Source organism: Hyperoodon ampullatus (genome assembly GCF_949752795.1).
Source record: "Hyperoodon ampullatus genome assembly, chromosome: 15".
NCBI classification, from domain to species: domain Eukaryota; kingdom Metazoa; phylum Chordata; class Mammalia; order Artiodactyla; family Ziphiidae; genus Hyperoodon; species Hyperoodon ampullatus.
Window position 1 is genome coordinate 58446028 of NC_136928.1, and position 10166 is coordinate 58456193.

Genomic DNA, 10166 nt, shown 5'->3' on the forward strand with positions numbered 1-10166 from the left:
GTAGATGGACACTTAGGTTGCTTCCATGTCTTGGCAATTGTAAATAATGCTGCTAGGAACATTGGGGTGCATGTATCTTTTTGAATTAGTGTTTTTGGTTTTTTTGATATATTCCCAGAAGTAGAATTGATGGGTTATATGGTAGTTCCATTTTTAGTTTTTTGAGAAACTTCCATACTGTTTTCCACAGTGGCTGCACCAATTTACATTCCTATCAACAGTGTACGAGGGTTCCCTTTTCTCCACATCCTTGCCAACATTTGTTAGTTGTGTCCTTTTTGATCATAGCCCTTCTGACAGGTGTGAGGTGGTATCTTGTTGTGATTTCGATTTGCATTTCCCTGATGATTAGTGATGTTCAGCATCTTTTCATGTGCTTGTTGGCCAAGATGTTCATTTTCAATACATATCAATTCCTCTATCTTCACCTATTCTGGCCTCTTCCCTTAATCATTCTAGTATACCTTAGGACCCTGTACCCAGAGCCTTACATATTTTCTATCCTCTCACCATTAACTCATATTGAGAAAGTCAATTCACACTGAGGTATATGAATATTACCTCTTAATGGTGCTCTTTTTATTATTTACAAAACTGTTTCTCACAGGCTTCTGGGTGTAGGGGTGATTTCTAGTGAAGAAGTGTTTTTGTGTTGATCTGTCCCAGAAGAGCATCTGGGTTATCTTTTGCATGAGGAACCAACCAATGATCTATGGGAAGACTGCGGTACTCGTTGTGAACCTTTTCATTCAAGTGACAGAAATTCAACTCAACTGGCTTAAACAAAAAGATAATGTATTTTCTCATGTAACTGAAAAGTCCATGGGTATGTTTCAGTTATGCCTGGATCCACAGTCTCAGACCATATCATAAGGGCCCAGTCTCTTTCCAATTCTTGGTTCTGCTTTATCCTCTGTGGACTCTCTTTTCACATAGACTCTCCCTTCCTGATGGACCAGTGGCCATCAGCAACTTCACAATTACATCCTTGTGGCTATAAGTCCAGAAGTAAAGAGGTGGAATCTTATCCAGTTCTTTAAAGACGAGTCTAGAATTAATTCTGATTGGCTCTGTTTGGTTCCTGTCTACATCTTTGAGCCAGTCCTTTGGCCCAGGAGAGGGAATGTTTTGAGTGGCAAAGTCTGGGTAACATGTCCGCCCCTGGAGTCATAGATTGATTGAGTATGGACTAAAAGTGGAGTAAGAATGGTCCCCTAAAGCACAATCAGGGTGACAGGAAGGCACAAAACAATTGTCTACTTCAACTGGTAATGAAAACATTTAGATGGCCAGTCTAAGAACAGTGTGGACAGACAAGTAACTCACCTTGAGGTGGGAGAGAATCCAGGTGTGTGGCAGACCTATCATTTTTTAATGTTCTTGGTACTAAAAAAAAAAAAATTCTTCTGACCAAACCTCTAGAGAATTTGTTCTAAGTTTGTGGTTGGAGAAACAAGTTCAGAGAAGCGGAGAGGGGGAGCAAAGGGGGCACCTGTAAGAGATCTGGAAGCTTAGCTTCTACATATACAGAATACCAGGGCACCATAAAAAGACTAGAGCACAAAGACACCATGTTAGGAACCTAGTTAGAGAACCATGAGATTGGTTGGCAAAGACCTCTCTTATCTCAGAGAGAGCTGAAGCAAGGCTATAAGAGTGATAAGGTCAACAGATATGAGGATAGAATTAATGAAAGCACAGAAAAATAGTAAGACCAGGTTCCAGTGTCACAGCAAGGTCAGCCAGTATAGCAGCAGCAGCCAATGCATAAAGCACAGCAGTTAATGGCTAGTAGTTCTGGACCCAGACACACCTTGACTCATATCCTCACACTTCCTGACTGTGTAAACCTGGGTACATTTCCTCCTCTAAGTGGGAATAATGATATTGTGCCTCCCTCTTTGGGTTGTGTGAGGACTGAATAATATCTCAGATGTGAAAGAGCTTAGCACAACACTCAGTAAATAGTAGCTGGTGGGAACTAGATGTTAAAATTTTTGAAGTTGTCATTCTAAGTTCTCAGAAGCCATTTTGGGTGAATAATGTCTGGAATTCTGGGAAGAATTACGTGAGCGGTCCCTTTGGGATTTGCAGTTTTAAGGCAATTATCTACCTCTTGGAGGAATTTTTGATTTGGGGTTTAGATGCTGTCGTCATACCTCGTCAGGCTGTGCTGTTTCCTCTCTAACCCCATATCTATTTGCTAACGTAAGTTTAAAGAAAAAGGAATCCTTCGTAGGAACAAGGATTTGCGGTTCACATTTATTAAACTATCTGATGATCAGAGCTGGACCTAAGGGAGGGCACACAGCAGGGAAGGACTACTGATCAAGAGGGGAGGGGACTGTGGACTAATGACTCCCATCTAACACTAGGGTCCACCAGCCCAATGCAAATGATGTGTCTTAGACAAGTGAGTGTGTGTGTGTGTGTGTGTGTGTGTGTGCGCACGCACATGCATATACTGAAGGAATTTAACACTTGGAGTCAGAGCACTCCAGACGTCCACAGTTTTATTCTGAACACCTGGGACCTAGCCTGGCACAGAAAGAACAACCTTCCCTTCCGGTAAGATTGGGCTGGAGCTGTTGGAAGTGGGGTTACAGGCAGCCCCCGCTTTGACATGACTGTGAAACACGTCAAAGCAGCAGCAGCTCTGTCTGGAATTTCATCTTCCCCTTCTGCCTTCAGCAGCTGAGGTTAGATTTAACATTTTTTTTAAAAAGGGGGCGCATCTGACCTTCTAACCCACCCAAAGGCAAATTTGGGGGTCATTACCCAATGACACTGAATAGGACAAATGTCTTTTATGAGCCTTTAAACTGCAGTGACGACATATTAACAACCCTTATCAGTTATGAAATCAGACTTGAGGACCAACGACAGTTGTTAACATTCCTGGAGCTGTGCTGGCCTGTTACTGGTAAATAATTTCAACCCCTGATATGCCTGCTAATTAGAAGAGAATGGCTGCCAACTTTCCATTGCTTCTTTGACCCCACATGCCACATAAATGAAATGTCGGAAAAGAATAAAAGTTGAAATGCCTAACCTGGAATAATATTTAGAAACCTCAGGGAAGGTCAAGATTCAAAAAAAAAAAAGAGCTTGATGCTGGTCCAAGAATCTTCCTCTTGGAAATATATAACAATAGGTCTAGAGGGTTCTCCATTACCCTTTAACTGCTCCCAGAGTGCTGGTTAAGTGATGGCCAGGAATTAAGTGGCAAAGAGAAACAGGTTGAATCTTGCCCTTTATCCCTTAATTAGTCTCACCCTAAACCCCACCCCACCCCACAAGTTCTTTTGAACTAGGAGGTTAGAGGAGAAATAAAAGCCAAGAGCAGAGAATTATGGGAGAAGACAGGCAAATATTCTGAATCATTGATTCTTAAAGCTGGCTGCACATTGGAGTCACCTGGGGAGCCTTAAAAATACCGATGCCTGAATCCTGTCCCCAAAGATTCTGCTTTCAATGGTATAGGGTATGACCTAGGCATCAGGATTTTATAAAGCTCCCCAGGGGGGCTTCCCTGGTGGTGCAGTGGTTGAGAGTCCGCCTGCCGATGCAGGGGACACGGGTTCATGCCCCGGTCCGGGAAGATCCCACATGCCGCGGAGCGGCTGGGCCCGTGAGCCATGGCCGCTGAGCCTGCGCGTCCGGAGCCTGTGCTCCGCAGCGGGAGAGGCCACAGCGATGAGAGGCCCGCGTACCACGAGAAAAACAAACAAACAAACAAAAAAAACAAACAAGCTCCCCAGGGGGATGCAGCCAAGGTTGAAAACCATTGTTTTAATGTAACTCAGAAGAGAGAATCAGGAAATGAATTTGTGATCACCTCATACCTGGCAAGACTCCTTAATGGTAGTGTTTCTTAACCCTGGCTGAATATCAGAATCATCTAGGCAGCTTTTAAAACATCCAATGCCAGGATCCCACTGCAGTCAAATTAATTCAGGGCCTCTAGCAGTTGGATATGAGCAGTAGCGTTATAAAATATTGATTCTCCTTTGAGCCACAATCAAGAACTACTAAGACATGGTTCTCAAACTTTTAGCATACCTAGAAATCACCCAGTGAGACTATTAAAAATATATATTCTTGCATTCCCTCCCCAGAGGGTGGGCCTATAACAGACCCCGCAGGTGATTTTGAGGAAGGTGATCATTAAGACCACTCTTGTCCATTGCTCTTATTGTTTTCTCACGCTGACCAAGATGTGCTTTGCTCAACAAAAATGCACCTCTGCCATCTGGTCTTTGGTGGTTCTCAATTGAAGGGGTGGGGAGGGGAAGCAGTACCACCTTCCTGGGGGCATTTGGAAGTATCTAGGCTTATCTTCAAATGATCATGGTTGAAGCTGCAGCAGATATTTAGTGAATGAAGGCCATGGATGCCAAACAGCCTGTCCTACAAAAAGAATTGTCCTGGCCAAATATCAATAGTGCTTTCAGTGAGAGACACTAGAAGGTGAAATGGTTTGGACTGTGTGTGACCTGAAGTATCAAGGTAGAGATTTTAGCACCAGGTAGCCATCAAGGTCAGTGGTCATTAGATTTGAGGAAAGGTCTCAAAGTTCAGGAAGCCAAGAAATGTGGAAAAGCATCTTTCCCAGATATCTACATTTCTCTCTTCTCCTTGTCTCTCCAAGGAGGCAATTCTAACTCCTTCACCCTAACCCTGGCCCCAGTCTCTATTAGGGACTCAGATATGGACCCCAAAGTCCTCTGCTCATTTTTGGTGAAGTCACAACACAGGCAGTACTTCCACTCGCCCCCAGACTGTCATCCTAGCCAGGTGACCTTGGGCGATTCACATAATCAAGCAGAGCTTGTGTTCTCCATCTGCAAAATCAGTAGGTTGAGCTGTGTGGTTTCTACAGCCCCATTTATTTCCAGCATTTAATGGTTCTATTCCAGGTTAGGAAGTCTTGGTCTCAGTAGAGAACTGTCTCAAGATATCATTCCTATCTGTTCAGTTGATACCTGAAATACCATTACTGGAGCCAAATTTTGAATCTACAATGAGAGATCAGGCTTAAACTAAATTGTCCTGAAAGAAGGGTTACATTAACTTGAATTCCATCTCAGGACCTAGTAACTATCACACGGACCTTATCTGAGAGCAGAGTTTGATTCAGTGACATATATTCACTTTTTTCCCCCGATTAAACATTAATTATGTACTCTTTGTCCTAGGTCCAGGTTTCTATTGACATTTTGGGGTCTAGTAACATTTTGTTGTGGGAGGGCTATCCCGTGCATTGGAGGATGTTTATCTGTATCCCTGGCCTCTATTCACTGGGAGTTAGGAGGACTGCCCTCCAGTCATGTAAACCAAAAATGTCTACAGACATTGCCAAATATCCCCTGGGGAAAAATGCCACTCCCAGTTGGGAAGCACTGTCCTAGATGTTGGGGATGTGATGACTAAGATCCATGCCCTGCTCACAAGTATCTCATGGTCCAGAAGTGAGGAGAGACCCATTGAACAGGTATGATACCTCAAGGGGGTGTTGTGATGAAGTATGCAGGGTATTTAGGGAGCAGAAAGGGCACTAGGTCAAGGAACAGTCTCCTGGGCTGAGTCTTCATGGATTAGTAGGAGTTGGCCAAGTAAAGGCCAAGGTGAGGTGGTGTAGCACAGGTGACAGCAGAAATACAGACAGAGAAATAGCTTGGGGTGGGTGATGGATGTCTTGCTCAACCGTAAGGCAGAGGGCAGGTAGAGGTGACATTGAAGAGGCAGGCAAGGCTTTGTAAGCCTTCTCAGATGTTTTTTTCTAGGAAACAGGAGGCAGGGGACAAACATGCTCAGCTTTACATTGTAAATAGGTCCACTACACCTCTCTGAAAAGTCTGGATTGTAGCAGACACGTTCCAAGGATGTTGAAACAGGAAATCCGTGCAAGAGAAGGTGAAGGCCTGAGCCCAGGCAAGGGGTGAGGCGCTGGAGAGGAGACAGGAGTAGGGTGCTTAGGAGGCAGTATCCCAGGAGCAGCAAGGGAGACCCCTTTGCACCCAGGGCCAGGACCCACATTCCAGTGAAGGTACACAAAGCATCAATATCGAACAAAACCATCATCCATCTATCATCTGTCTATCTATCTATCTATCATCTGTCATCTATCTATCTATCTATCTATCTATCATCTATCTATCATCTATCTATCATCTATCTATCTATCTATCTATCTATCTATCTATCTATCTATCTATCTATCTATCTTTGTAACTAAGCCATTGGCCAGCCAAGCTTTTGACTAGTTTTAAATATGTCAGGAAAGACAAGCCTTCTTTCATTTGCAGCTCTGCAGCCAGTGGGTGGTGTTTTGCTGACAGCCAACTGTGCTCTGTAAGAGAGCCCGCCTTTACATTTCCACATGCTCCTCGGCAGATCCAAACCATAGTGGGCCACCCTGGGGAACTTCTGGAGTCAGGAGGGCTTCAACCATTACCAGCTGCTAATGCTGCTGCCCTAATTTCGGCCAAATGGACCCTGAGAGCTAGGTTGACGAAGATTGAAGGGAAGAAGCAAGGGGCACATACTGGGCTGACAGTTTGGCACAGGTGTGATGGCTAGTTGGGGAGCTGTGTGTTTTCCAAGAGCCCCTGAAATCTTTCCTTGGTGGTAACTAAATTGTGCCATGAGTTACATTCGAGTTCCTTTAAGTCAGAGATCAAGCTGGACAAACAGCAGGGATGTAATAAGTACGTGTGAAATCGAACCAACGAGAGAGCAAAAACTTTTCCTCAGCTTCAATAAAGCTCCCAGGAGGGAAGCAGGAGTGACACCTGAAATCTTGGAGTCCAGGTGGAGACAGGACAAGTGTTTGTAACCTGGAGGACCGGGGTTATTTTGACATGCAGAGCTGACCTGAGGCAAACCCAAGAATTAGACAAACTCTATTTTTCTACCTTTGTTTTCATGCCATCCCTGGCTTCCCAGGGCTCCTCACTTAGGCTGTTAGGTAGGACCGTGCCAGATGGCACTCTGCTTCTAGATTTTTCCTTCAGTCCTCCACCCCATGACATCTTGGGGAATGTCGTTCATGAATGTTAAATAACAGCAGAAGTCCTCCATATTCTGTAAGTGAAAGGTTTTTTTCTGCTTGGCTCTGTAAGGGTATAGATTTCCAGTTGCAAAATTTGGGTAGGTGAGGAGAAGCTTGATGGGCTTTGAACTGATGACACAATGATGGGCAAGAAGAGACAGGAAGTCTCTTCCTCAGAAATATCTACCTTCGTGGTAGACCATTTAGAGATTTATTGGCATTGAGCTCTGTGTTTAAAATGAATTGCTTTACATTGGAACATAATATCCTCCGCTGATTGAGATAAAATTCTGGGAATAGAAATTTTGCCTGGGCTTGAGAGGAGAAAGGAGGAATGTTGTGTTTTGCAGTAGATTTAAGGGACTAAATCCCTTAGTGAGGTGGGGAGTCTTCTGAAAGCAAGGCAGGGGAGAGTTGGGAAGGGGTTCCATAACAGAGGTAGCCGTCAACAAGGGAAAGTTTGCCTTACATTGTGGTGCCAATTCGTTTGTCTAGAGCTTTGTGGTTGAATTCCAAATGTCACACAAACCCTTTTGTTCCAGAATGCTGAACCAAGGAGAGGCTGTCTCTATAGATCAGCACCTTTGCCATCCTCACCCCTGATCTAGGGCAAGGTGGAGAAAGCGGAAAGGAAACTAACAATGAGCAGAGAAAAAATATTTCCTGAAATTCCTTCATGATGTACTTAGAATTCTAGGAAGTTAAAGCTGTGAGGGACCCAAGCAATCCCCTCATTTAATGCTTCTTTTTTATAGCTGAGGCCCAGAAAGAGTAAGAGTCAACTCTAGAACCCAGGCATGGTAGTTCAAAGACTAGGATCTGCCTAGCATCCAGTGGGATGGCGCTTAGCATGGGAGAAAAATGGTTTTCCTTATGAAACAAGAATACCTGAGTTGGGACTTCCCTGGTGGCGCAGTGGTTGAGAATCTGCCTGCCAATGCAGGGCACACGGGTTCGATCCCTGGTCCAGGAAGATTCCACGTGCCGTGGAGCAGCTAAGCCCATGCACCACAACTACTGATCCTGAGCTCTAGAGCCTGCGAGCCACAGCTACTGAGCCCGAGTGCCACAACTACTGAAGTCCGCATGCCTAGAGTCCAAGCTCTGCAACAAGAGAAGCCACCACAATAAGAAGCCCAAGCACTGTAACAAAGAGCAGCCCCCGCTTGCTGCAACTAGAGAAAGCCTGCACACAGCAATGAAGACCCAATGCAGCCCAAAATAAATAAATTTATTAAAAAAAACAAAACAAGAATACCTGAGCAGAAAGGATATTCCACAGTGGCTGCATGGCTTTGGTTAAACCTCTTGCAATTACCCATCCCATAGCTGAGATCCGGAATTTCTGCTTCTTGATGGTGCTTGCCATTAGGCTTATTAAAGGGTCTGTCTCATGTCAAGCTGACGGTGACCTCACAGTCGAGGGAGGCAGAAGTGGCTAAATCTGCCTGAAGAAAACAGCCTCAGAAGAGCAGCTTTGCCAAACACGAGGCCATCGCCAGGTGAAGCTGTGTGTTCACAGCATATCTGCATTGGCTTCCTTATAGAAATGTGCACCGGGTTTATCCCGTAGCTTTGCGTTCCCTCTGGCTGCAAAACTCCCAGGGTGGCTGTATCTCAGTTTAAGCTGTGAGGCCTTAGACTAAGTACAAGTATGTTCCTCTCCAAGTATCAACCCAGATTCTCAGAGAAACTAAGTAGACAGAATTGTTTTATGAACTACCTCACCTTCCCTTCAGAGCTGAAGACGGGCTGCAATGTTCTTTTTTTTTAATTTTTATAAATTTATTTATTTATTTTACTTACTTTTGGCTGCGTTGGGTCTTCGTTGCTGTGCGCGGGCTTTCTCTAGTTGCGGCGAGCAGGGGCTACTCTTCGTTGCGGTGTGCGGGCTTCTCATTGCAGTGGCTTCTCTTGTTGCGGAGCATGGGCTCTAGGTGCGCAGGCTTCAGTAGTTGTGGCTCGTGGGCTCTAGAGCGCAGGCTCAGTCGTTGTGGCACACGGGCTTAGTTGCTCCACGGCATGTGGGATCTTCCTGGACCAGGGCTTGAACCTGTGTCCCCTGCGTTGGCAGGCGGATTCTTAACCACTGCGCCACCAGGGAAGTCCTGCAATGTTCTTACCTAGAATTTTTAAAGAATAGACTTCAGTGGACTGTGAGGTATGGTATACCAAACCATAAAGATTATAACCAAATACCTCAGGCATGAAAGACTTGTGACCTACAAGTACAAGGACAGGAAGTCTGAAACATATACTCAGTTTTCTGTATCCTGAATTCCATGAGCGAAAACTAAAATGACTTAAATCCTGTTTCGAAGCAAAAGTTTAGGAGGATAGCTCAGAGGTGTGTCTCCTAGAATCACTGAGAAGAGACAGAGAGTCTCAAGCTTGGGCAGGGCAGAGAGAGCAACAGAAACATGCCCAGGAACGAGCATTACACAATGGTGTGCTTTACCAACAAGTCCTCTAACCCTTACTCCCAATCGCAAGGGGTCTTTCTCTACAGCATCTTCCTAATACGAGCAGCCTCCTGGCATTTCCAGTTTACACAGCTGTATGTATAATTCAGTGGCTCATGGGGAAGTTGAATATAGGCAATTCATATTAAATCGTCATACGAAACTTTCAACAGAAATTCACCCAATTGTATTTCTCTTATTGGGCACCGATGAGAAATTATCCCCCCATGTAAGAGTCATTCTCTACCTTGGTTTTTCAATTTATCGACTTTATCAATGGAGGGACATTTCAGCCCACATCCATAACTTCCATGTCCCTCCTCTAAGTACCGCTCAAGACCACCTCAATGGCCCCAGGATGAGCCCCCAGAAGCCCTGCTGGCTATTTCATCAAATGTGGGTTCAGATAGTTTGTTCTGGCACATGTGGTCTACTTTAAAAATCTGTGCTTGGATTTAAAACAAAGGGCAAGTATTCAATGAACACTTTCAACTCCATCATACCCCCTTTGTGTCCACAAGAGAATACTTCGGGTTCAAAACCAGGGACCAATGGGGGATCCAATTTACCTTACACCTTATCCCCAAGGCCAATTCAGTTTTAGTATAAATAGCTTAGAGGTGATGGCCTAGTCCAGGTCAGGTTTAGGG